The 24695-nt window shown below is 49.1% G+C and overlaps 1 protein-coding gene and 1 long non-coding RNA gene across 7 annotated transcripts in view; one reads left to right on the forward strand and one right to left on the reverse strand.

Moving 5' to 3' along the window:
* EVX1 (even-skipped homeobox 1) overlaps positions 1-24695 on the forward strand; it is a 44441-nt gene that overhangs the window by 10547 nt on the left and 9199 nt on the right. For 5 of the 6 annotated variants that reach the window (XM_070616084.1, XM_070616087.1, XM_070616085.1 and 2 more), the window contains one exon: positions 4422-4515. The gene's annotated coding sequence lies outside the window, so the exon portion shown is untranslated. Of the gene's footprint in view, positions 1-4314; positions 4516-24695 lie in introns of those variants that run through there. The other variant, XR_011539171.1, reaches the window with a different exon arrangement.
* Positions 15086-21663, reverse strand: LOC139082848 (uncharacterized). Its single transcript, XR_011539175.1, has 4 exons — positions 21426-21663; positions 19034-19182; positions 17942-18191; positions 15086-15708 (listed from the first exon to the last, which is right to left on the reverse strand). It is a non-coding gene; the product is annotated as an uncharacterized lncRNA (long non-coding RNA).

The following is a 24695-nucleotide window of genomic DNA, read 5'->3' on the forward strand; positions in this document are numbered from 1 at the left end:
GCTACTAGACAGAATACTTAAAAATTCCAAGAGGCACTTCCAATTTCCCTTGACTCCAGAGAATGGTTGTAGTTCCAAAGGCATGATCAGTGCCTTGATTATTTCCCCCAGCATGGTTCTGGTCGCCCAAGGTGGGGTGTAGGATTGCTGGTAATGATGGTGCAACCAAGTTAGCTGACTGTTTTGAAGGTTGCCAAGCCTGTTAGAGGTAGGTTCAGGTCTAGAACCCCTTCTCCAGTGCCAGGCCACACAAGGTTAGCTGGAATTTCAGCTGGGCTGAGTCATCAGGCCTGAACATAACTTTCTGAAGCAATACACTCAGCGTGGAGAATTGTCTTGGGCAGTTATTGAGGAAAGAAATCCAAGGCCACGGCAGAGTGTATAGTGAGGGCTACCAGTGTGGTTTAAAAAGGGGGATGTGTACATAAGGGCTGGAAGGATAAACAAGTCATCAGTAACAGTGGCTTCCTCTGGGGAGAACTGGGGGTCAGAGGGTTGGGTGGAGAATTCGCATTTTGCTGTAAATTCTTTTGCGTTGTTTGTAACGTGCACCAGTTTCATTGGTCAGGCACTGAGGTATCACTCTTCAGAAAATAGGGTGCCTCATTTGTCTCCTGGCCAAACATCCCTCTGGGGAATTTCCTCTACACTCCAAACCAGACTTGGATTCAGGGCAGACATTGAAATAAGGCACCCCAAAGCTTAGAACTCAGCCTTACAGGCATCCACTCAGATTCCCATCCCCCGGGAGAGGTTCTCAGACCTTTCTCCAGTGGGCTCGCCCTAACCTGGAAATGAACATGCCACCCCAGGATATAAAGCCCCAGCAGTTCACAGTAACAGAACAGATGGTCTCAAAACGAATTCCAGTCTCATCTTCAATTGCCCCCCAACTCCTCAGTGCCGGAGGGTTTGTAGACAAGGGCCCTCCATGCTCCTTCAGACTAGAGATTCCCAGAGCCCCCAGCCACGATGTGAAGAGTAAATATCCTTTATGTGTAAATTTGGTTTGTCAATTCTTGTCTCCAAGTGTTAAGAAGCTCCACATACTTGGCTGGGGTGTTGACTTCTTGAGTTAGAGACAATAATATCCATGTCTAAAGTTAGTCTTAAAAGTGCTTCTTTGTGGAACCTTTTGGGAGCTGGTAATGCTTGGTATCTTGATCTGGGTTAGTAGTTACTCAAGTGTATACATACATAAAAATTCAGTGAGCTGGGCGCTTAAGATTTTTATGCTTTGCTATATGTAAGTTATATGGCAATAAAAACATTTTTTTTAAGTGCTTCCTCATGACGACCTGTGAAGTAGGTCTCGAGGTTATTATAATCATCTCCATTTTACAGACAAGGCAACTAAGACTCAAGGGAAGCTAGAGTGTCCCAGGCCTCCGTGACAGAAAACAACCACTTCCAGTTTCCTTCCCCCAGTCTTGCTGCTTCAGTAGGGAGCTCCCTCTTTTCCTGCAGACTTCTCAGGGAGCAGGACCCAGCTCAGTCTAGAGATGCTCATCTCAGAGCGGTTGTGAGGCGGGAACAGGACGATCCGCGTCTTCTTCAGACTCTTTAGCCTTTGAGTAGGGAGAGGATGGGGAAGGCGCGGTGCCCAGAGGCTGTGAGGTCTACAGGGCCGCGCTTGAGTCCCTCTAATGAGGAGGGCGGCCTCCGGGGCTCAGAACATACTTTCTTCTCCTTATTCCAGTCACCCCTGCCCAGGCGCACCCCGCAGCAGAGTCTGAGGCCCGGGAGAGCCCGCCGCGCCCCGCCCGTCCCTAGCCCCCCACCTTCTCAAAAGCACAGGCGAGGTGGAGCGGGTGTGTTAGATGGGGGGCGAGGACATAGAAAGCGGTTGTTATTTATTCCAGGCACAGCCGTCGCAAAAGGCTTCCAAAAATATCGAGCCGAGATATTTTATTGTCCAGCCTGTCTGCAGCCTGTAATTATGCTTTCAAAATGTTTAATGTGTGCAAATGCATTAGCCGCTTTCGCTGGTGAAAACTCTAGTTGGAAGCGGGGGAGAGGCAAGTCTGGAGATAATTATGTCGTACAGTCGCAAACATTATTCTGTTCTTACTGTAAGCGGCCCGGCCACCTTTACGAGAAACCGGGAAAACTTTGAGAGTAACTCGTAGCGTTTACGCGGAGAAACTGGTGTTTTTTTTCTTTCCCGTATTATTCGAAATGTCCATCGGGCGGCTTCTGTGCCAGGGTCGGGGCGCGCCGAGAGCAGCGCCGGTGGAGGAGCGCAGCGGGCGGCGGGCGCGGGCGGAGGAGCCCGCGGTCCTCGGAGGCCGGCCCGGCGCTCGCGCCTGGCACCGGGAGGTGGCGGGGCTGGGGACCTGGAGCCCTCGCGGCGGCGGGCAGCCCCGGCCTGGGGCAGGGTCGGGCACTCCCGCTCTTCTGGGCTGCGCAGGTCTCTTGGGCACCTTCCCTGCCACCCCATCAGCCCATCAGGCAGCGTTCCGCGCCCCCGCGGACCCCACTCAGATGCTGCTCGGGTGGAAATGCGATCGCTAGGCCGAGGCCCTGGACCCGTGAGCGGTTCTCAAAAGGCGCCGGCCGCCGAGCCCTTGCTGGGGTGGGGTGCGGGGTCGGCTCTCAGAGGGCTGACCCAGGGTGAACTTGCTATTTTGGGTCCCGGGTGCTGGGGGGCCAAGAGAACAGCTGTGATGGTGGACCCCCGCCTCCACCCCCGGGCGGGCACGTCCCGCCCAGGGGCAGGCCAGTGCCCCCCACCCTACCGGCCAGGGCGTGCGCCTGGGGCTCTCCGGGAACCTTGTATGGTCTTGTGCTGGCACCTCCCATCCCGCGACACAGACACTTCGGTCCCCATATTCGGGCTGCAGCTCCGCCTGCCATGAGAGTGACCCGCGCAGGGACAGCAGTCCGAGATGGTGGCCGGCCCCCTGAGGGACAAAGGCATACGTTCGCAAGCCAACAGCAGCCCTCATCTCCCCAAATTTCCGTTTCAGCTCAGGCTTTTAGGACAAAAACAACAAGGCCGAGGGGTGGCGCGGGGGCGGCGCTCAGCCCTGGTCCCAGGCTGGGTGCGCGTCTGGCTGGGCGATTCCTGGACGCTAAACACCTCGAGTGCGGCCCTTGCGAGGCGGGTCGGGGGTGCCCGACCCCGCGAGGGCTTCTTTGCTGGAGGCTAGCAGACTCCCCACGGGAATCACTGGGTCTTGGCTCCCTTTAGCGCGACATTCCGACCCGGGGCCTGTGTCCTCTCATTTCTCCTTAGGAAACGACCAGATTTTGAAACTCAGGCCGCTGATTTAAAACAAAACAAAAACATTTGGCACTCATTTCGTGTTGTGGAGCATGTAAGAAAATCTGTGTGGGATCCAGGGCGCATTTTCTGAGGCCTGGCAGCACTGTTGCCGGCCCCAGGGCATGGAGAATAGGCGGGTGTAGAAGGATCTGGGAGGATGACATAATCCCAGGGAGGGAAATACTCAAACAGAGAATTAAAACAAGACCCACTAGAGGTGATTTGTTCCTGCTCCAAATGCATCATCCAAGGAGAATCCCTTTGGGCTACAGTTATTCGGGCTCAGGGGTTGGAGGTCCTCAGATCCACCAATGGTGGGGGCGGTTCCCTGAGATGTGAGCTCCCAACCTTTCCCTGGAGGGTGCAGGCTCTGGCTACAGGAGATGAAAGGAAGAGGGGGAGCGCACTGGGGGTCCCGGATGGCTGCAGCCCCAAAGTAAACTCCATGCCTGGGATGCCTCTGCATAGTGAAGTTGCCAAGGCTTCCAGACCTGGAGGAGGGAATTGGTTAGTTATGTTGCAGCTAGAAATTTGAGGACAGCAGTACTCTGGCAAGAGGTGCAGACTAAAGCTTTCAGACTCCCTCTCATTGTTCTTCCCTCCCCTTGTGTCTCCTTTTCTCTCTGCCATCTTTTCCCAACTCAAGGGAGTCAGGCCTCCAGGTGCAAGTGGCTTTGCTCCCAGACACTACTTAGATGGGATAGAGAGACTGAGACGTTTGAGGAAGGGTGTCACTAGTGGTTCAGATTTCAGAGACTCCAGAAGTGGCCACAACCCAAAGCCTGATAGAAGAAACTTTAACCACATTCACTGTCCCAATGAATTTTTAGGCCCTGAAGGACCTAAAAAATGCCATCTTCTAACCCAGAGGTTCCTGCTTGCTTGAGAGGCTAAGCAGAATTTTGCAAGGAGAAGGAGAAGGGGAAAAAAAGTCACTGTTTCTGTAGATTTCCTGGCTCAATTCAAAATCAGTGCTCCCAGAAGGAGGAGGACACGTGTCCTGTTACTGCTCCCTTGAATGTAATTTTTCTCTTTCTCCCACACAGAATCGAGGGTTTCTAAATGCCCTCAGAGCGATCCAATATTTGATCCTCCCAATGGGAAGTGAATCTGATCAGGGCCTTCCTTGCTCTCCTCCTCCTCTGTTCTCCAGCCCCCTCAGAAGAGCCCACAGAAACACAGAAAGGCCCAGGGGGAGTCTCTTGCCGCTGGAAATGACTCTGCCTGGTACCCAGAATCCAGAAATGGTGAGTGGTTTCTCTTCAAAGGCTGCCTGGATCGTGGGGCTGGGGGAAGGCTGGGCTGGGCTGTTGGGGGGGGGGGGGCCTCCCTTGCAGCTGCACCCAGCCAGGGAAAGAGGAGGGCTCTCAGGAAAATGGGTGAACAGGGCCACCTGGAAAACCTAGATTTCTCAGCTTTCTAGATTCCCTGGAGGAGGAATTCTCTGGCTGGGAGTGATTGTTGCCAATTCCAGTTTCCAGATTTGGTTTTCTGGCCGAGGAAAATTGGGGCCTTGTTTCAATCTTTTCCTAGAAGTTATATGCTCATTCTTCGGCTTTCTGTTTTCTATTAGCCAAACAGAGACTTCATGTAAGATAATCTCGGTTTCTCCCTCCGACCTCTGAAACATGTAATTTGGGGGAGATACTCTATTTAAAATGCCAATCCCCATAATGAGCCCAGCTTAGCAGTGTGAGCTCCCACCCTCCCCTTAATGAACAGAGCTGTCGAGAAATAATTTCACTTTGATCTAGTTTGTGACCTGATTTTTTGGCTTAAAGAAGACTGGGCGGCTAATTGGATTCTTCAGTTGCCTTTAATCTCCACCTCAACACTTGGAACCTGACCAAGCTGAATTAAAACAAGTCTGATAAACAAGATGTAGCTGGCTCCCAGGTTAACAGCAACGAGAAAATCCCCCCCACCACGGTGGGGTTTAATGGTCACAGCGTGGTTGGCACCTCACAAAAAACATGAGGCTGTAGGCCCCAGAACCTGCAGCACGGAAGTCTTCAGAATCCTTTCCCCTTCCCTCCCAACACCCTGGATGTGGTTTAATTAGAAAGAGAAGGCGAGGGGTAGAAGGAGGTGGGGAAGAAAAACTTACAGTTGGTGAAAGAGGCAGGGTTGGGGGTTCATCTCAAAGGGAGGCAGGACGTTGAGGAGACTTTGTCCCTGGGAGAGGAAGCAGGCCGAGCCTTTGAGGGCTGGACAGTAAAGATTGCAATTCGAATTTCCAACTGTGCTCCAAGAGAGAGGGGGTGCATGAGGGAAATAGGATATGAGGGGCAGGGTTATGCAGCCTGGGGGGCTGGGAATCATGGGTTTTATTTAATCTTTTCAGATGCCAGGGTTTTGTGTTCTGGAGGCAAAGCAGAAGGAGGAAGGAGTCTACTGGGACCTTCCCACTCTTAGCGTGGGGCCTGAGAAAGGATTCTCTTGGGCTCCCCTCCTGATGCTCCCATTTGCTCTGCTTAAGAAGCTGGAGGAATTCTGAGGGACTACATCCTCCAAGGCAGTGGGAGTTTGGTTTAGGTCAGGATCTCCCATCCTAGACACTATTGACATTTTGGGCCAGATAATTCTTTGCTGTGGAGGGTGGCCTATGCACTGTAGGATCTTTGGCAGCATCTCTGGCCTCTATCCACTAGATGCCAGTAGCCTCTACCCCAGTTGTGACAATCAAAAATGTCTCCAGACATTGCCAAATGTCCCCTGGGGGCCATAATCATCTCCCAATTGAGAAGCACCAGTTTAGGCCTCTGTGAGGAAGGCGTTTCTAGGAAAAAAGTGGAGTGCTTTGCTAGAAATGATCTTTGTGGGGGTCCAGAGAACCAGGGGAGCAGGATGGGGGACTCTGTTTTCTTTTGTTTTTTCTGGCCAGCTGGATCATGAACACCTTCTTAGGGCTGTCTTGAACCTCCACAGCAACACTTTCATGAAGACTTTGAACAAGCCTGTAGCTTCTAGGGCATATAATCCAAATCTTTAGACACACTGAATCTGGGAGAAATATGTGTGTGTGTGTGTGTGTGTGTTTAGGATAGATGCTGGGGGCGGGGGGGGGGGGGAGCTATCCGGGCCTCACCTTTTCCTACAGCCTTGAGTATACATTGGCATTCCTGGCCTTGAAGTGGGAAATGGCTGGGCTTTTGTGCAACCTGTGCTGTTGAGGGTATCAGGGAGGGGAGAGCCTATTGTAAATGTTGGGGTGAGAGCTGGTCTCTATGATGCTGTGAGGCAGATTCTTATTCAGTAAGGGGCCCTATAGCTCTGCAGCCAGCTCTTCCTTCCAGCGCTGAGACCCAGCCAACCTGACTCCAAGCAACCTCTTCTTACCTGGATTTTCTGGAAACTGTAAAGTCCAGGAAAGTATGAATTTGGCAAAGTTTATTGAACATTTGGCATTATTACTATAATGATAATGGAAAATAATTTTAAAATAAGAATTTTACCACAATCCAGCCATCTCAACCAGATCTCCCTCTCTCCTTTCTCTCTCTCTCTTTTGAGTTTTCCTTCCAGACTGTGTCCACACACAACATAAATGAAGGAAGATAAAGATTGAGAGAAACTGGTTAATTCACAAGGACAATTCGATCAAGCTTGAATATCAGTAATAAGAATAGAGTTAAATTGGGTAATCTTATGTATGTTTTTATCACAGGCATCCTTCGTCTCTCCTCTAGAGCAGGTTATAACCATTTAGTGCTAGCTAGGCACCTTTAGGAGTCAGAGTCTCCAGATGTATTAAGCTTTAGGTCTTTGACAAAAAAAAAAAAAAAAATCACTGATTGAATGCTTACAGAGTGCTAATCACTCTGCAAATATTAATTCATTTAATCTGCAAAACAACTCTAGGAGCTATTATCATCATCATCCCCATCTCACAGGTGGGGAAACAGAAGCAAAGCCAGGTTCAGTTAGTTTCCCAAGGTCATCCAGGAGTGAACCCAGGCATTGGGACCAGAGTCCTGTTTTGGACTGCTAATCACTGCTGCCTCTCGTTAATGTGCTGGGTAGAGGAGGGAAGTTGGGGAGGTGGGCATCTCTGTGCTAAGCAGGTAGCCCCTGCTCTAGAAGCTGCACTCTGAGCTTCCGAGCCAGATTCCCTGTCAACAGTGGGTCTATTAATAGAAGCTTTTCTGATCATTGAAAGTAAGTTATGGGAAATGTAATGAATATCCCTGGTATTTACTACCTCAGGAACACAGGAGACATAATGAAGGAGGGAAGGTTGTAATTGTAGAAAAACATCAATTCTAGTAACAGAAATCAGTGGCAGCCAGAGACGTTCTCCCCAGGTTTCCGGCCCTGCTGGTGGCCCCTCCACCAGGCTCCATGCAGGCAGGAACCCCCCAGAGGAGGAAAGGGGCCTGTTATAGGAGTCATCAACCTGTCACCACGGTTAGGGTGAATATGGCTTCTGAGTTGGGGGGAGGGGGTGAAGGCTTAGTCTTTAGCACCACCAGCTGCAGTGAAGAGGGGAGGAGGTGGGGGGGGGGGTTGGGCAGGGGAGGCAGGAGGTGAAGCAGGCCTTCTCTACCTACAGCCCCAGAACAGACATGTATTGAGTCAGCCAGGCTCTGTGTTAGGCACCACTTGGCATTTAACACCAGCAAGGTGGTACTTACCCTCAAGCAGCCTGAACAGTCTGTAAGTGTGTGCATATGTGGGTTTGTGTGTGTGAGAGAAAAATGAGGTAATACAACTATGTGAATGATGGCACTGAAGGCAGAGACAAGAACCCAGGGACAGAGCACTACGAACAGTGTGCTAGGAGGTGTGGGGCTGTGGGGCTGTCGTTGGGGCAGGCAGCAAGGAGGCTGGGGTGCTTGTCCTGGGCCCAGAGGGTGTCTCTGACCCTGACAGGCAGAGAGAAGGGGTTGTCTCAGGTGGAGATGCAAGGGGGATGTGGGAAACAAGCACAAACACAGTTTGGCTAAAGGGGGAGGTGGGGGCCTGGGGGAGGTGGAGGGGGTGGGGGGGTGTGTGTAAAGGAAGTGCTGTCCAGCAGCCACTAAGTTCTAGATGCTGTCCTTTGTAGGGATTATCTCATTTAACCCTCACAACACTCCTAGGAGTTGGGCTCTGTTGTCATTCCAATTTTACAGATGAGGAAACTGAGGCAGAGGGTAAGTGACTTGTGCAAGCTCCCACAGCTGGTTGGCAGAGGCCAGGATCTGTGTGACTAGGGAGCCCCCCTCTCAGCCACTCTGAACTGGGTCCATAGGTGAACTTGTGCAGTTAAGTCAAGGTAAAGGGGAGCCTAAGTGGGAGGCTTTGGTCTGTGATTCCCATAGAAAAAGCTGTATCGTTCTTAGATTTCTGTATTTCCCCCCTGCCACCATCACATCCTGCGGAGGATATCCAATAGAGATGAGAAACTGAGTCTTTTTTTCCTGGGCGGGTCAGATGGCACCGCCGCTCAGGGCAGGGGACCAGGGCGTGGAGGTGGATGCCGAGACGGTCAAGACGCTGGTGGACTGACGGACCCAGAGCGCTAGAGATCCGGGGCTTGGAGCCGTTGGGGACCCCGCGGGCAGAGCTGCGGCGTGCCGATGCCTCGTCCCCGACCAGGCCGGGGCTGCGGGCTGCCAGAGGCGCCTCGGGTCGCCAGGCCTCCTCCGCCCGCCTCGCCTCACCAACGGCTGCGGACGGCCGGTGCGCGGCGGCGACATCGAAATGGGGCGGGGATCCCCTCTTTTTTTGTCTCGGGGAGAGGGACGGAGGCTGCCGGCTCTGCCACTTAATAAACTGCGTGACCTGGGCAAAGTCCTGGGACTTCTAATGTGGGAGGAAAGGTTAATGACAACAGTAACAATACTCTCCACTTTTGCTTATCCCTCCTAATAGGATCAAATGAGATCATTTATTCAATGAACACGTATGTCATACCCACCTACTGTATGACAGGCAGTGCCCTAGGCTCTTTCATTCTAGGATATTTATTTTTTTATTTATGTCTTTTTGGATACATTCTATTGAAATATGTACAAAAAAGTGCATAAAACATCAGGTCAACAAAATATCACAAAGTGAACACTCCTGTATAATTAGCAACAGATCAAGAAACAGAAGGTAGCCAGCACCTCACTACCCTCCAAGCAGAGCCACTGACCTAATATCTAACACCAACAAATAGTTGTTTTCATTCAACAAATAAATGATGCTGTGAAAGAGCATTACACACAGCCAATACATTGCTATCAACAAGAGGCCCCATTATCTAAGTTAGCCACTGTTGAGCAGGGATGGGGTTTGTCTGAGTCCTTGCTTCTCCTGGATCTTGTCAAGGGACTGGAGACTTGGGTTCCCACCCCTATCCTCTCACAGAATACCCAGGCACCTCCTGTGACCTCTGGGCTTCTGCTGTGGGATGAGGGGGGGTTAGTGTTCACTATGAGGACACTTCCTTCTGTGACAAATGAGGGTGGCTTGGGTGTATCTCAGAAATTATAGGAGAGATTTGGAGCACGGCTGTGGCAGTATTTATTATTACTAAAACAAATACTAGTAATACATTCGCAATAATAACATATGTTTGAAGGTGAATGTCTCCTGAGGCTCAGCATAAATGTGGGGGCTTGGGCTCATCATAAACCCTTAGAGAGGTACTACTACTTTGGAGCTCGATGTGCTCAGAACAGGAGCAGCAATCAGGGATGGAGAAAATGATGGAATAGCAATTCTTTACATAGGAGTGGGAATTTACGACTGCCGACTGCCGAAGCTCTGGCCATTTCTCCATCTGTTTGATGGGGTTAATATGAATATTTCCTGGGTTTTGTTTTTGTGATGAGGGAAGGGTACAACACAAAGACGTTTGTTACTTTTGAAGTGCAAGGTAACTCTGGCTTTAGCTCTGGAGTCACACAGACTTAGATTTGAGTCCCCACTCTGCCACCTACTTGCTTTGTGACCTTGGGCAAGTCTGTTCACGTGTCGAAACTTAAGTTTCCTCGACTCAAAAATGGATATAATATCATCTAGATTGCCCATAAGGCTGTTGTGAAGTTTAAGTTCTATGATGCAAATAAAGCACTTAGCCCAGTGCCTAGAATAATGTAGGTGTAATAATAGTTAGCTTTAATTATATATTATCCATATTGTTATATAATGTAATTCCTATAGACATGGCAGAAATCAACCTGATTTTCTAGGTGATAAAACCGAAAGCATTGAACTGCTAAGGTATGCTACATCCAGGATGAACCTAAAAAATTAGACTAAGTGAGAGAAGTCAGACACATGAGACCACCTATTATTCCACCTGTCTAAAGTGTCCAGAAAAGGTAAATTTATAGAGACAGAAAGTAGATTAGCTGTTGCCTCAGGCTGGAAGTGGGAAGGGAGATTAACTGTAGAAGGGCATGAAGGATCTTAGTGGGAAGAATGAAAATGTTCTAAAACCGATTTATCGTGATGGTTGCACCGCTTCATAAAGCTACTAAAAATGATTGAATTGTACATCTGAAATGGGTGAGTGTTATGATGTATAAAACATATGTCAATAAGGTTGTTTAAGAAATTCAGAAAGTATCGCAGAAGAGGGAGAACAGAATCCAGGTTTCCGATTAGGTGTTCTTCAGACTACAGCACAATCATTTGCGTCCCACTAGATGTGAGAGACAAGGCAAACAGCAGGCGAAGAGCCACTGTTAGACTCTCCATTAAATAAGGGACGGACCTAAGATAATGTGGAGAATGTGGAGATGGCAGTGGAGAATGGGGGAAGAATAAGCTTTTTGAGGGGGAGTAAAAGAGTAAGTAATAATTGTGGATAACTTTTATTAAACTTTGTATTCTAGAAAGCTTTATATTCTAAGGCTACATTTGTATTCTAAAGAGCTTAGTGCTCTAAAAGCTTTATATACATTGTCTTGTTTAAACTGCATAACATATTGTAAAATGAGTAGTGTAGTTCTCTCCATTTGAGCTAATGAAGTTGGAGCACAGAGGAGTTAAATAACTTGATCAAAGTCATAAGCTAATATTTGGCAAAGTCAGGACTGGGACCCAGGTAGTTTATTCCAGAGAACTTGCATTTTACACTGATGGTATTAATGCATATGAAAAGGAGAGGGATGTCAGGGGTCTGAGCAAAAATCCTGAGTTGTATGTGTGATCCTGTAATATCCCGAGATTTTTGCCTAAGGAAATATGATGTTTTATGTGTAAATAAGAACTACATCCGACATCTTGGTGGGGGTGGAATCTCTCAGCTTATTGCTACTGGGTGCCATTTTTCTGTATGAATATTTTGACATGCCAGACAACTCCATCATTTCTGCATGTTTGAAATGTGGCCATGCTCATTTCCCATGGTATGAACTGAGCTCATGTTTCTGGGAGCACACTCAGACTGATTTAAACAATCCCAGAATCCAGCCCATGTTCCAAGTCACATTCTCCTCTCCTAGCCACTTTCACAGTGTCCTTCCTTCAACTGAGAGTGCCCTTCCTACTCCAACTCCTGGAAATTTCCAGTCCCTGGAAATCCTGTGCGACTTTCCAATGCTATTTCCTCCATAAAGTATGAAGCCTTCCTGGATTAAATAGAAACAAAAACCGTGTTTTAAAGATCTGCTCTCATCATTTGCTGCATCGAGAGAGAATTTGTGCTGCTAGAGGACAAAACAGGCCACATCTACACAGAACTTGAGAAGTAATGTATTAAAAACTGTAATGCTTTCCAGGGCCAAAAAATACTGCACTTAATCTTTTCATTTGAATTGTATGAATAGATTAAGTGGAAGTAATATTCTCACTTCTTTCATTCTTTTGGTTTAAGGGATTTTGGAAACCATTTGCACATATGAAACAGGCAATTTGTATGTTGAAGTGAAAGGAATGCAAGTTTCTTGGATAGTGTACAACAGAGGTTGAAGGAAAAATTGCATAGTAATAAAAAGATCAGAGAGAAGTGGACAAGTGATAATAATCTCGTGGTCTCAGGATGAGGAAGGGGTGCAATTTTAAAAATCTTTATTGTTTCATGTGTGTGAAATACAAAACTAATGCATGCTTACTAAAAAAAAATCAAACTTCGAAGAAATGTATAAGCATGCCCAGTTAATGGTCCACATACACCCCTTCACCATCACCCCAAAGATAAATAATGTAATAGTTGGGTATATATTCCTCAAGATGTATGTGCATATGAAAATATACATATATTTCCTATATAATTATCCATGAAATAAAAAGTCACTAATCACATCCAAGTGAGTTGCAGACATTTACTTACAATTTCTTTCTACACTTTAACAAATGTGGAATCATACCATGTATACTGTTTTTTAGGGCTTACTCTTTCATTTAATGTAAGCTTGGACCTGTTTGTGAATACACAGATCTCCTTTTATGTAAAGTATTTCTTGATATGTATGCTCATTATTTATTTAACCATTTTATTTATATAATAATGGAGGGTTGGGTTATTTCTACTTTTTCATTATCACCAAAATGACGTAGCAAATACTTTTTTTGAATGCATTGTGTAGGAAAAGTTTCAAGAAGTGAGATTGTGGGAACAAACGGAATAACTGTAAATGCATTAAATGTCAAAATTGCCTCCAAAAAGGTTTAATCTGTGGGTTTTGATTTTGGTTTTGTTTTTACGTTTCACCGGTAGTGTGAGGATGTCGGTGTCCGTGTACCCTGTCGTCCGTGTTCCAAGTTCTTTTGCACAAACTGAATTATATAGAAAATAGGCTTCTTTCTTTGAACTCGACAGAGCTTCGCCTCCAGGGAGGGAAGGCTGGAATAGGTGAGGGGGCCTTGAAAGGAAGACCCCATGCCAGGGAGCACTGGTGTGTGTCTGAGGGGTGGGGCAGGTCGGAGCGAGGGTCCCCCGGGTATCGCGGTGTCTGCAGGGCTCCCGACAACTCAGAGGGGCCGGACCCCGCCGCCTGGAGCCCGAGGCTTTCTCAGCAGATGGAGAATGCATTTTTAAGCCCAGGCAGGAATGGGCTCGCCCAGCTCACTGTTCCCGGAGGGTCGGATTTCCTCCCAACAGATACGTACGGTTGGTTGGTTTTAGGGCGTTCCAGGCTGCAGCGCGCTCCCCGGGCTTGCTCGCGGGCGCGGCTGTGCGCGCCGCCGGGCCGCGGGAGCCCGCACCCCTGGCGCGGTGTTTGCAGAGGGCAGCCCGGCGCGTCTCGGGTTAGGAGGCAGGGGGACCCACCGGGCGACGCGTGAGCGCCCCGAGGGCTCGGTTCCTGCCCGCTACACTGTGCTTCTCTTTCTGCCCTCGACTGATGGGCCCACCTGTGGATAGAGGAAAATACTCCCAGGCTGACCTAGACTACTTCAGGTGCGCTGGGGAAACTGAGGCTGGAGTAGGAGCAGCAGAGCTGTGGAGCTCAGACAAGTCAGCCCAGCGTTGGCCAGGAGACCTGTGTCCTCCACGTGCGGGACGCGGCATCCACCCCTCCTCCCCCGCAGGTCCCCACCTAGTAGGTCTCTTCTTTGGGTCAGTGGACTGCAGAGGTCTCCAGTTGGCCTAGTAGGCCACTTCTGGCCTCGAGTCATTGGCCAATACAGAATTTTGTAACAATTCAAATTAGTTGCCAACATGTAAAAACACTTAAAAATGAAATATTTAGCAACACTATCAGCTGGAGCTGAGAAGCTGCCATCCCAGTCCTCTCAATTTCCTAACATGACCAAGGCCATATCTTTCATTGCTACTACCAGGCTGCTGCTGGAGTCACAGAATATCATGGTGGGAGCACCCTGAGTATTAGCTTCCTCTGATGCTTGATGCCGTGAATTGGCCAAGGTTACCCAGTGTGTGGCAGAGTTGAGACTGGTACTGAGGAGGGCCCAGAGGAGCCCTTGGATAAAGTGACTTATCCAAGGTCATCCAGCCAGGTGATGGGAGGGGCAGGACTAGAGCCAACTTTCTTGACCACTGGTCCATTCTCCTGGCTGCCCAGGGGCCTCAATAAAACACAGTCATTGGCCAAAGATGCTGCACATGACCCTGACCTGTGCTCTTGGGCTTTTGACCTAGTCATTGGTCAGATCATCTGCCTCCATCTACACCTATAGAATGGAGAGAATCCTTAAGGGCTGGCATGTGTCTTACTTTCAGCTTCCTGGTGCTGGGTTCTTTGCTAAGAAACTTCACAGAACTGTAGGCAGCTGTTCCTCATCCTCATGAACAGTCTGAAAGTAGACCTGGCCAGTACTATAGAAATTATACTTGAACATGCTAATCTGATCCCGTAGGAAACTGGTGCATCTAACCATCAGGGGAATTGTCCCAGACCTTCAAACTTGCCACCTATAGAGTAGATGGAGACCAGAGAAGTAACAGCCATGTCACATGGCCAGCCCTATCAGAATTCTGAGTTCCATTCCACATTTTCACTGGGGAGGTGGAAAGAATTGGCTAGACTAGCAGAGGGCCCACAGTGGTGGAGACTCCCTATCATAAAACCAGCACAGGGAAACACGGTGGATGGAAAATGAGTTGTTAGCGATAATAACTGGTGTGGGCAAGGAGAAATACTTATGAAATGGCTTATTTTACTTAGGCGCATTTCCCACCCAAGACTAAAGCACGTAAAACAGGCCAGAGACCCTGATGTTTCTCCACCAAGGAAATAAAAATGTGAGGCATTTATGTTGAGTCAGCATATGGAATATCTATCTGTAACTGTGTTAGCTCTTCAGACATATCCCCTTAGCTCCCCAGCAGTAGGTGAACAGCTTACAAAAGCCACACTTTTTTGTGAGAGAGGCTCAATTTGGATCTGAAATCAAGAAAGCTTAACAATACCCACTGTATATGAAATTACCACCCCATTTTACTAAGGTCCAAGATGTTTAATAGCTCACTTAAAGTCTCACAGCAAATTGAGAACAGAAATAGGAATAGGAGAGTTGACTGTTTTTCTCAATCGGTCTGAGAAAGGCTTCTTCCTTTTCATTCTATCTCCAAAGAAACTTCTCATTTGCCCTCTTGATAATCTTGCTCCAATGTCTCACTTAGGTGATATCACTGGGCTGGTAAAATGGTTTTTTTAAAAAGTGGCATATTGTACGCCTAAAAATAACTATGTTGCTGTTTGTGCTCTAGCAACTTTTTCTTTGGTTCAGCTGCCTGCCTGGAAAAAGGTTTAGTGTAATCTGATGTTCTATGAAGATGTTGTATAATTCTCAGTGGAAAATCTCTCTCTCACACGCACACACACACACCCCTTTATCACTACCCAGAAAAACTTTGGAAATTTACATTTTCTTATAGGTTTCTGTCTCTGTCTCTCTCTTTTTCATTTGGCAAACACTCCTTCATTTCTCATTCTCTTGTAGGCCTTTGGTCCTTACGGTGTGGTGCTCCATGATATCAGAGACCCAGGCTTCTTCCACCTTGTTGCTCTGCCATCTATAGGTCCAGGAGGTCCGTATACGAGCTCCAGGCAACAGGGCTGAGGAACAATAAAGAATACCATGCAAAAGGCTTGTACATTTCTGTCCTTTAAGGAAGGTTCCTGGAAACTGCCACAAGACATTTCTGCTGACATTCTCTTGGGCCACAATTTAGTCCCAAGGCTACCCCTAGTTGCAAGGGAGGCAGAGGAATGTGGTCTTTAGACTTGAAAGCCATGTGCACAGCTGAAGATTGGAAATACTTTCATCATGAAAGAAGGGAGAGTTAGTTGTCTCTGTTACAGTAACTCTGTAACTAAGTGATTAGCACAGTGGAGGCCACAGAGTGGGACCTCAGTATATATTATTTAGATTGAGTTAAACCACAGTGTCTTTTGAGGATTCCTGGGATCTTCACCAGGAAGATTAATAACACCAGAATTTTCTGCTGGGCATAGGGACAAGAAGCTGGGAGTAGAAGCCAGTGAGGAGGAATCAAGTAGTTTTACTTTCCAAACTTGCTGTACCTTTAAGTTGGCTTTCTGGAGAAAGGAGAAATCTTTGTGATCTATTCCCTCCATGTCAACAACATTCCATTGAGAACTGTGCCCAACATGGTGTCTTCCGTTCCATTTCTTATACTATTCACCTCCCACAGATACCAAAGAAATTCCCACACCACCAAAACTTGATATCTTCCCTCCAAATAGAAGAGACATTGACAGGAAGAGTCCACACTTGGCAATTTACAGTATTTGTGGCATTGCATCAGTGACGTTACCGTAAGGCACCGGGCGGGATGCTCCTCGGTTAACAATGTGAAGGAAGTGAGAGGTCTTGGAAGCCTACTCATCTGCTCTCTTCATTCCTTCAATCCTGTCTCCTTACCTGCACCCCAGTCCTCCTCTCACCCATTCCCATAACACTGGTAAAGTGTTGACGGGTCACTAAGGACTGAGCAGGTAAGGGCTTAAAATGAGGCTCATCCCAGAGGGCATACTCCTTAATAAGCAGAAGAAAACCTTTATGAGTCCAAAGATTAAAGGTGACAATAACAGGGAATAGGGTTCTAGTTGGGCCAATAACTACGTGGAGAAGGCAAGGCAGCTGTTATTCAACCCTGTTCAACAGGGGAGTAAACAGAAGCTCCTGACGGCTGAGCAACCTGTCCAAGCCCACTCGTGGTGAAGCCAGCATTGAAACTCAGGTCCGTTTGGCTCTAAATATAAGTTGCTGCCCACTGGTATATTTGCTCCTGGCATGAGGTTCTTGCTTCACTCATCTTCCTTGCATTCCACAAACTCACAGAACTCCCTTAGGCTCACATTCAGGGAAGTAACACACCACAATAGTAATAATTAACATTTGTTGAGGCTTACTATACGCTAGATGCTCTCCAAAGTGCTTTACAAATACCAACTCATTTATCATCATATGGCCCCATTTTGCAGATGAGGGAACTGAGACTTAAAGAAACTTTGTAACTTGCCCAGCATCACACAGCTAGTATAGTGAATGGCAGAGCTGGAATTAGCCAAGTCTAACTTGAGTCTGTGCAGTTAACTAGTGTGCTAAATTGCCACTGCAGTTAACAGGGAAACAGCGGCACCCTATTATTACTTATGGACCATCTGCCTATGCCTTTAATCTACCATAAAGGGAAAATTCCATTATCACACTAGGCATGTCTTGATATTCTTCTCACTCTCCCAGATCCCAGTGAATGGAGTTACCGAAAGGACACAGGATCCTGGATGCCATCTATGACGGCCCTGCAAAGGTGCCCACCAGATGGTTCTTTATTTCAGCTATGCATTGACCATCTCCACATTTGTTGAACTCCAGCAAATGCATGAATGTAGTTATTTATTTCTGGGAAATGTTAGCCACTATGTAGGGAGAGGAGCACAAACATATTATTGGTTCCCTGGGCCCCTTTCCCACTTCACTTCCCAGTCACTGCTAGTGCTCACTCACCAGGAGTATAATGTTGAGAAAGGAGAAGCACAGACACAGTAGGGTGAAGTAGGGGCAGAGCCAAGGTGGGACAGGAGGGAATGTGCATTTATTGAGTACCCACTGTAGGCCAGACACTGTGCTAGGCCCTTTCCCTTTAGCATCTCATTAAATCTCCAGAAGAGCTCTGAGAGGCAGACCTTGAACTGTCCCCCTCACAGCTGTATCTTAGACCTGACATCCTGCAGCTTAGGTCTGCTCACCATCACCGGCTCTCAAGTGCCAGGGCTGGGGTTCAAGCTCAGGTCTGTCTGGCTTCTAAGTGCACACTCTTACCTTGTCACCAACTGTCTTTGAAGTGCCAGAAATCTTGGCTGGGCAAGTTTGAGAGCACTCCTCCACCATTGATTCTGTTCTCATAGCAGTTACAGATCTTCTCTCTCTCCGAAGATCCTTGGGATCTGTCTGCCTCCCTCCTGGGCTTAAAATCCAGGCCTCACTGCACTCAGACCAGCTCCTTGCTGCTCCTCTCCTTCTGGTTCAGATGCTCTCAGAATCTACACCCACAGGGAAAGTGGTTTCGTGGCTATTGGAAGTCAAAGTTAATATTTACAAGCCTGAGTCTTCACCTGGCTCTCCCACTTACTACCTGTGTGACCTCAGGCCAGTTGTCTAACCTCTTCAGGCCTGTTTTCTCATCTGTAAAATGGGGAGACCCATCTTTCCTTCTGAGGATGGCCGTGAGGCTTAGCTGAGAGCTCAATATCATGCTCCCAGCTTAGAGCCTGAGCACATGGGCTTTTTCTTTTTCCATTGCCAGTATTAGGAAAAGATGAGGGTCGTGATGGAGGGAAGTTTCTAATAAAAGGAAAATGGTTCAATTTTTGGAGGGAACCTGGCTGTTCAGTTGCAGATGGGCCATACTGTTGCCACTTGTGAAAGTGCAACCCCCTCCTCAGGGCCTAAGACCAGGGCAGAGTTACATCTGGATCTGGGTTCTTTTGGCCCTTTTCATGCCTATTTTTAAAACAGTGACCTTTCTTTTTTTTCCTAATTCTTTCCAAGAACTGTAAGGCTGACTCTAGAATAATTAGGAAAACATTCCAAAGTTGACATATTGCCAATAATGGAAGTTATGAAACAACTTTAAGTCTATTATAATAAAAACTTGCATTAAACAGCACATTATGTTATGTATACTTGTAAATTGTCGGTAATTTTTTTCACAACTGTCTGCCTTTCCTTTGTGCGTGTCAGTACTGCCAGGCTTTAAGGATGGGGCGGGGGACTAAGAATAACTCATTCATTCTGTAGAATTCTCTACAACATTCATAGTCTTGCTTGCGAAGAGTCTGAGACTTTGGTCCATAATGTGGCTCTGCAACCTTGGTCAAGTCCTCTGAATTCTCCAGATCTTGGCTTCCTCACCTGGAAACTGGACAGAACAACTCTGGCCTCTTCTACTTCATTAGAGACCTGGGGAGGAGCAAACAAAATGCTGGACAGAGAAGGCCTTTAGAGCAGCCCGAACTAATTGAGAGATATCAGGATTAATCTGATGACCCATGAAGGCGCATCTGGAATGAGAATGAAAGAAAAAATAAGAAATAAAGAAGTCAAAAGGAGTAACAGTGTTCTTTGCTTTGCCATTCGTTAGCTGAGTGATTGGGGGGGGGCACTTAACCTCTCTGGGCCTCAGTTTCCTCATCAGTAAAATGCTGATTATATTAATAGCTGCTGTTCCTATTACACAGAATTATTATATCAAATGGGACAGTGGGTGTGAAAATGTTACCTGAATAAGAAAAGACCAACCGTTAATTATTAATACTAGTACTAAAGGCCTGGTGAGGCTGCAGTATTCTTCCAGGGCTTCAACGAGTTTAGCCACCTGTGGAAATGAAATCAGTCTTTTGAGCTCACAGGGCATGACCTGTTAGCTTCCACAGGCAGGGGTTGAATCCACTGAGTAGGAGCCTGGCTTCTGGCATCACACTGCTGGGATTCAAATCTCACCTCTGCCACTAAAGGGCTGTGTGGTCTTGAGTAAGCATGTAACGCCTCTTTGATTGCTTTCGCCATCTTATCTCATGGAGTTGTGAGGATTAAGTGAAATACTACATGCAAAGCATTTAGAATAGTACCTTGTACACAAAAGATATTTTTAGGTATCTTTATTCTTCATTAGCTGTAAATTTAACTTACTAAGTAGCATCCCAGAGTATGTTTGATACTAGAAAAATCTGATGAATGAAAAAACATCTATGTCTATAGTTGCGTGGCTCAGGTCTTTTTGACTCTTACTTACCAGCCACAGCAGATGCCTAAGTCACCATCTTGAGATATTGGAGAAGAAAAATACTGGTATATCTCAAGCCTAAGAGGCTGCAGGCAGGAGGTGCTGGTAGAACCCCCCTGGCTCCCGGCCCATAGTCCTTGGGGAGGCCTATAGAAAGCCTATTTCTATGCCTCACTTTTCCTTGTCCCCAGTTACTCTCAAGGCCCTCTGTCCATTCTGTCTCTTCTCTAGCAGGATGGGGTACCCAGATATGGTACCCAGATACGGAAGATCTGACTCTGATTCCCTTTTCAGAGAGAAATCTCTGGGTAGGGCAAGTTTTCCACTCTGCTCCAGCTGCTGCAGTCCCAGAGCAGTTTCTAATCTGCTGTTGGGTGAGGCACGTCCTTAAGCAGTGGACGAATGAGTGAGGAGCTAAATTCGATGACATCACTAGGTGAAAAGTCAGTGTCCAAAGAGATACATGGAGGCAATAAAGTGGACAGAACAGGGGTGAATAAACATGGCTAACAGAGGCATAAAGCTCTGCGCCAGAGGTTTTTTTTTTTTTTTTAAAAAGGTGCTAAAAAAGCTATTCCAGGCATAGTGGAGTATCATGAGAACTTAGAAACCAGGGGGATGGAATCCATACCGTGGCAGTTGTTAAACCGGAGTGTGCATCAAAATTGCTTGGAGGGTTGTCAAAACACAGATTGCTGGGGCCCTCTCCAGAGTGTCTAATTCAATAAGCCTGGAGTGGGGCCCGAGAATGTACATTTCTAGCAGGTTCCTAGTGATGCAGGGACCACACTTCAAGAAACACTGTCACAGGGAATCTGAGAAGAGCTGCTGTGAGGCTATGTGGGTTATAAATGGCCATCAGAGCTGACTCAAGAACGCATCGCTCTAAGACTGCGGAGACAGGAGCTCCTCAATCCCTGGGCTTCCTGCACCACAATAAATAGGGTCGATGCGTGTGTGGAGGGCATGATTGATCATACTGGTTGGCCAAGGGAACCCAAAAGGCACTCCTACCCATGCGACTCTCCTTATGCAAGCATCAGCAGCTGGTGGTGGGGTTCTGCACCCCCTCTCAAGGGAGAGGGCAGGGTAACGTCTCAGAAGAGCTACTCGCTGGCTCCAGCCCTCACCTGCGCGCGATTAATTGCCCGTCTCTAGAAGACGAGGCTGAAGGGCCCCAACCCGAACCCATCCCTTCTGGGGTCCAGCTCAGAGGGCAGGCGCTTAGGGCGCAGTGAGCCTCCCTTTGGAGCGAAAGTCGGCTGCCCTGCCGGGATGGGGTGTTTGGTCTGCGGCCCCCAGGCAGAGTTGCGGAGCCACCGAAGATGCTGGGACGCGCCGCGACTTCCGCCTCTGGCGGTCGGCAGTTGGGGGCGCACCAAGACAGCAGTTCGGGAGCTGCGCTTTGTCACCAAGGCGGCAAGGGGCGGGAGGGGAGGAGGGGGAAAGGGCCGCGGGGACCGGACGGGGCGGTCAACCGGCTCCTAGCCCGGAAAGGGACGTTCAGGGAAAGGGCCGCACCTGGCACTCCCAGTGGAGGAGCGGAAGGACAGATTCCAGGTCCGGGCCCAGCCGGTGCGAGCACTCCAGTCCTGGGCCGGTGACACTCTGTCCTCTGGGCCGACATTCCTTCTGCTCTCCCTCCACGACAATGAGCCCTTGATAGCCGGTACCCTCACCCTCCGAAACACTGCGGCAGGCGCCTGCGCACCCGTACTCACTCCCGGCCAGCCGGGAACGCACAGTCCTTCCACGTCGCGGCGCCCTCCGGGCCTTCCTGCTCTTAGCTACCCTTCTCGTTATGCCCCGCTCCTCTGAGACTTACGGTAACAGCGGGAGCGGGCTCCTGCCGGTCGCTCACCCGCTGCCAGGGCCGCAGCTGCATCCGCCCCACCAACCTGAGAAGGGTGGCCTCTGTCCCAATTTTTCAATCATACCCAAGGCGCTGCAGTTGTCTGCGGTTTTAGGGAACACAGTCCTTTGCCCTGGGGGCGTAGCGCTCAAGTCAGAGAGAGAATCTGACTTTCGGAGCCAGACCACTTAGGTTAAAATCCCAGCTCGTCCGCTTCCCTGCTGTGTGACCCTGGGCAAGTTCTTCAGCCTCTCTGAGAGTCAGTTTTCCCGCTGCGTAACGGGAAAAACTACCCCATCGGGGTTCCGGGAAGCTCAATAGGAGGAAGGGACTAGTCTGGGTCAGGACTATAAAAATCAGTCCCCAGAACTCCTCACACAAAGGTTTTTCCATTTCGCGGGCGGGAGAGGCTTAGCTCGCCCAACCGGTTGGACTTCCTCGTCTGGGGGCGGTTCTCCTACCCAGCACCCGGGAGACACTCCCCGGGTCGCCGTCCGGCGCCACGGCGTCTCCGGGCCCGGAGAGGCCGAGCGGGAAGAGAGGAAGGGGCTGCGGCCTCCTCCTTGGCCCGAGGACCAGGAGAGGGACATCGGTCACTGAGCACACAGAAACTGACTCAGAGAGAGAGACCCGGGAGGGATCATTTAGGGCCATTTAGGTCTAGTTAAGTGTAGATGGGGGATCCCACCGGGTAACGACTCCACTCAGGGGGGTCCTGATCCCCTGGTTGGACCACCCTAATGGCGCGGCAGTGGGCGGGTTCCCTCTTCCAGCGCCAGGGTGCGAGGGGGGGGGGCTCCACTGGGGAGGGAGCAGGGCTGTCAGGCTCCTCTGGCCTTTGGGCAGCCCAGCGCTTGGAAAAGGTTTGTGCCCAGAGAAAATCTATTAAAAACAAACTCGAAAACCTACTCACCCCGGTGCCCCTCCCCACGGGGGAAGGAAACCGTGGTATATGGGACTCCATGATAACCAGGGGCCAGTTCCTCGCCCTCCAGATCCCCCTTACCACATGAGAAGGTCAGCCCAAACCAAGTCCTGCTTTTTACAAAAGAAGCCCCAGCTTGGACATCATCTTCTCTCCAGATGCATCTCCAGGGCCTAGGTTTTGAATGGAGGCATGTGCAGAGTCTGGAGGAAATGCTCAGGTCAGGATGCAATGTGGGGAGGCCAGACCCTCAGATTCTGACCCATGGGCCAATCAATCCTGGAGGACAGTTTGAGGGAGGCAGCCACAGCACAAGGGAAAACACCCTGATAAAACCATGCCTGCTATCAAAGGGATCAGGCAATTGTGCCTAGGGTTTGGTGGCTCTACGAGGGATGTAGGGGGTAGGGGAATCTCAGAAACTGAAGGCTAACTTTGGTGCCTCTGTGCGTTTTTCTGGGGAGATGTTCACTGGATATGCAAAAAGGCCATGACTCCCAAGAGGTTAAAACTGGCTGGGCAACCCTGGTGAGTTTTGCCCCTTTCCAGATGGGTGCTCAGGACCTCAGTGGATTGTGATGCTCAAAGAGAGATGACTTTGCCTCTTTGGGTTTCCAGAATCAGCTGCTGCAGTGACATTCCTGCTATTTTGGAACTCAGGCCCTGAAGGCTCTTCCCACCTGCTCCAACCTCCCTCCAGGCCCCTGCGCAATCCCCGCCAGCTTCTGATCCTGGCCTTAAAGCGGGGCAAAGCCTGGAGGCCTTCTCCGGGACATGTCTCCAAATGGTTTTGGGCCATTTTTTTCTTTACTCTCCTTCATGTCCAAAGTGAGTAGGGAGAGGTTAGTTGCTCGCACCCCCTCTCCCCTTCTCCTAACCCCTGTGGATTCCTCTGGGACTGAGGAGGAGGAGAAAAGGCCTTGGCAAAAACCACATGTTTTTAGAAAGGCTCAGAATGCAATGCCTGGCACTTTCTAATAGCTCCAGTTGTTGTGAGTGGACTTGAACCTAGAGGGATGGGGGTTGAGTCCTTTATTTATACATGAGCCTCCTCTCTGTGCTTCAGATAAATCAGCTACAAAATAGGGATGATTGGTAATATCTTCCTCAGGCCTGTTGTGAGGATGCAACGAGCTAATGCAGGTGAAATGCTTAGAACAGTGACTGCTCTTATCACGTGGGGTTCCCAGAATTCCAGAGGGGATTCCTCTGCTTTCCTGGGAAATCATGGGAGAGCATAGGCAGGGTGAGGACAGTCCAGGTGTGTGCTCTCTGGGCCTTCTGCCTCTGAGGGCAGACAGGCACCCTCTTCGAGAGGTGCCTGGACCCACCTAGTTCCCAGAAAGGGCCAGGGGTTTGTAGAGGATTGCCTTATGGAGAGTTAAGGTATTGCTGGGTGTTGAGGCATCTCTTCAGGGGGAGGCACAGGGCCTTGGGAGGAGCACTGCTCCAGGATCTGACACTCAGCCAGGCCATTTGAGTCAAGACCACTGGTAACCCTATCACTGTAGGAGAAAAGGCACTGTGGCTTGTTGAGGCCTTTTAAAGGAGTGTTCTGTGGTTAAATAAGAAATGAGCATCGAGGCACTTTGTAATGGAAGCAAATTTCAGGAGTAATGGCAAAGGAAAAACCCATACCACCTCTGCTAGGGTTGGGGAGGGGGCTGTCTGGACCTTTGGGTTCTCCAGTGTTGGGGGATTGCTGGTTGACCTGAACATGGGCCCTTCCAGTTGGTGGCTTGAGGCAGGGGCAAGCCTTGAGCTTAGGGAGGTCCTTGGGGCTCCAGTCCTGTCCTACATCCTCCAGCTCTGGGGTGGGCAGGAGGTGGGTGTAGGGATATGGGCTACCCAGGCGGTAGTTGGTGGTTGAGGGTGGGGAAGCCACTGGGCTCAGGGCTCAGCCTCTAGGAGCACACTGCACAGGTGTAGTGGCAAGAGCGGACACAGGGCTGGCTTCGTCGGAGGACCTGAGGAGCAGGAGGTGGCAGGGTCCAGAAAGCAGTCAGTTTCCTGT

The sequence above is a fragment of the Equus przewalskii genome, chromosome 4 (assembly GCF_037783145.1).
Source record: "Equus przewalskii isolate Varuska chromosome 4, EquPr2, whole genome shotgun sequence".
NCBI lineage: Eukaryota > Metazoa > Chordata > Mammalia > Perissodactyla > Equidae > Equus > Equus przewalskii.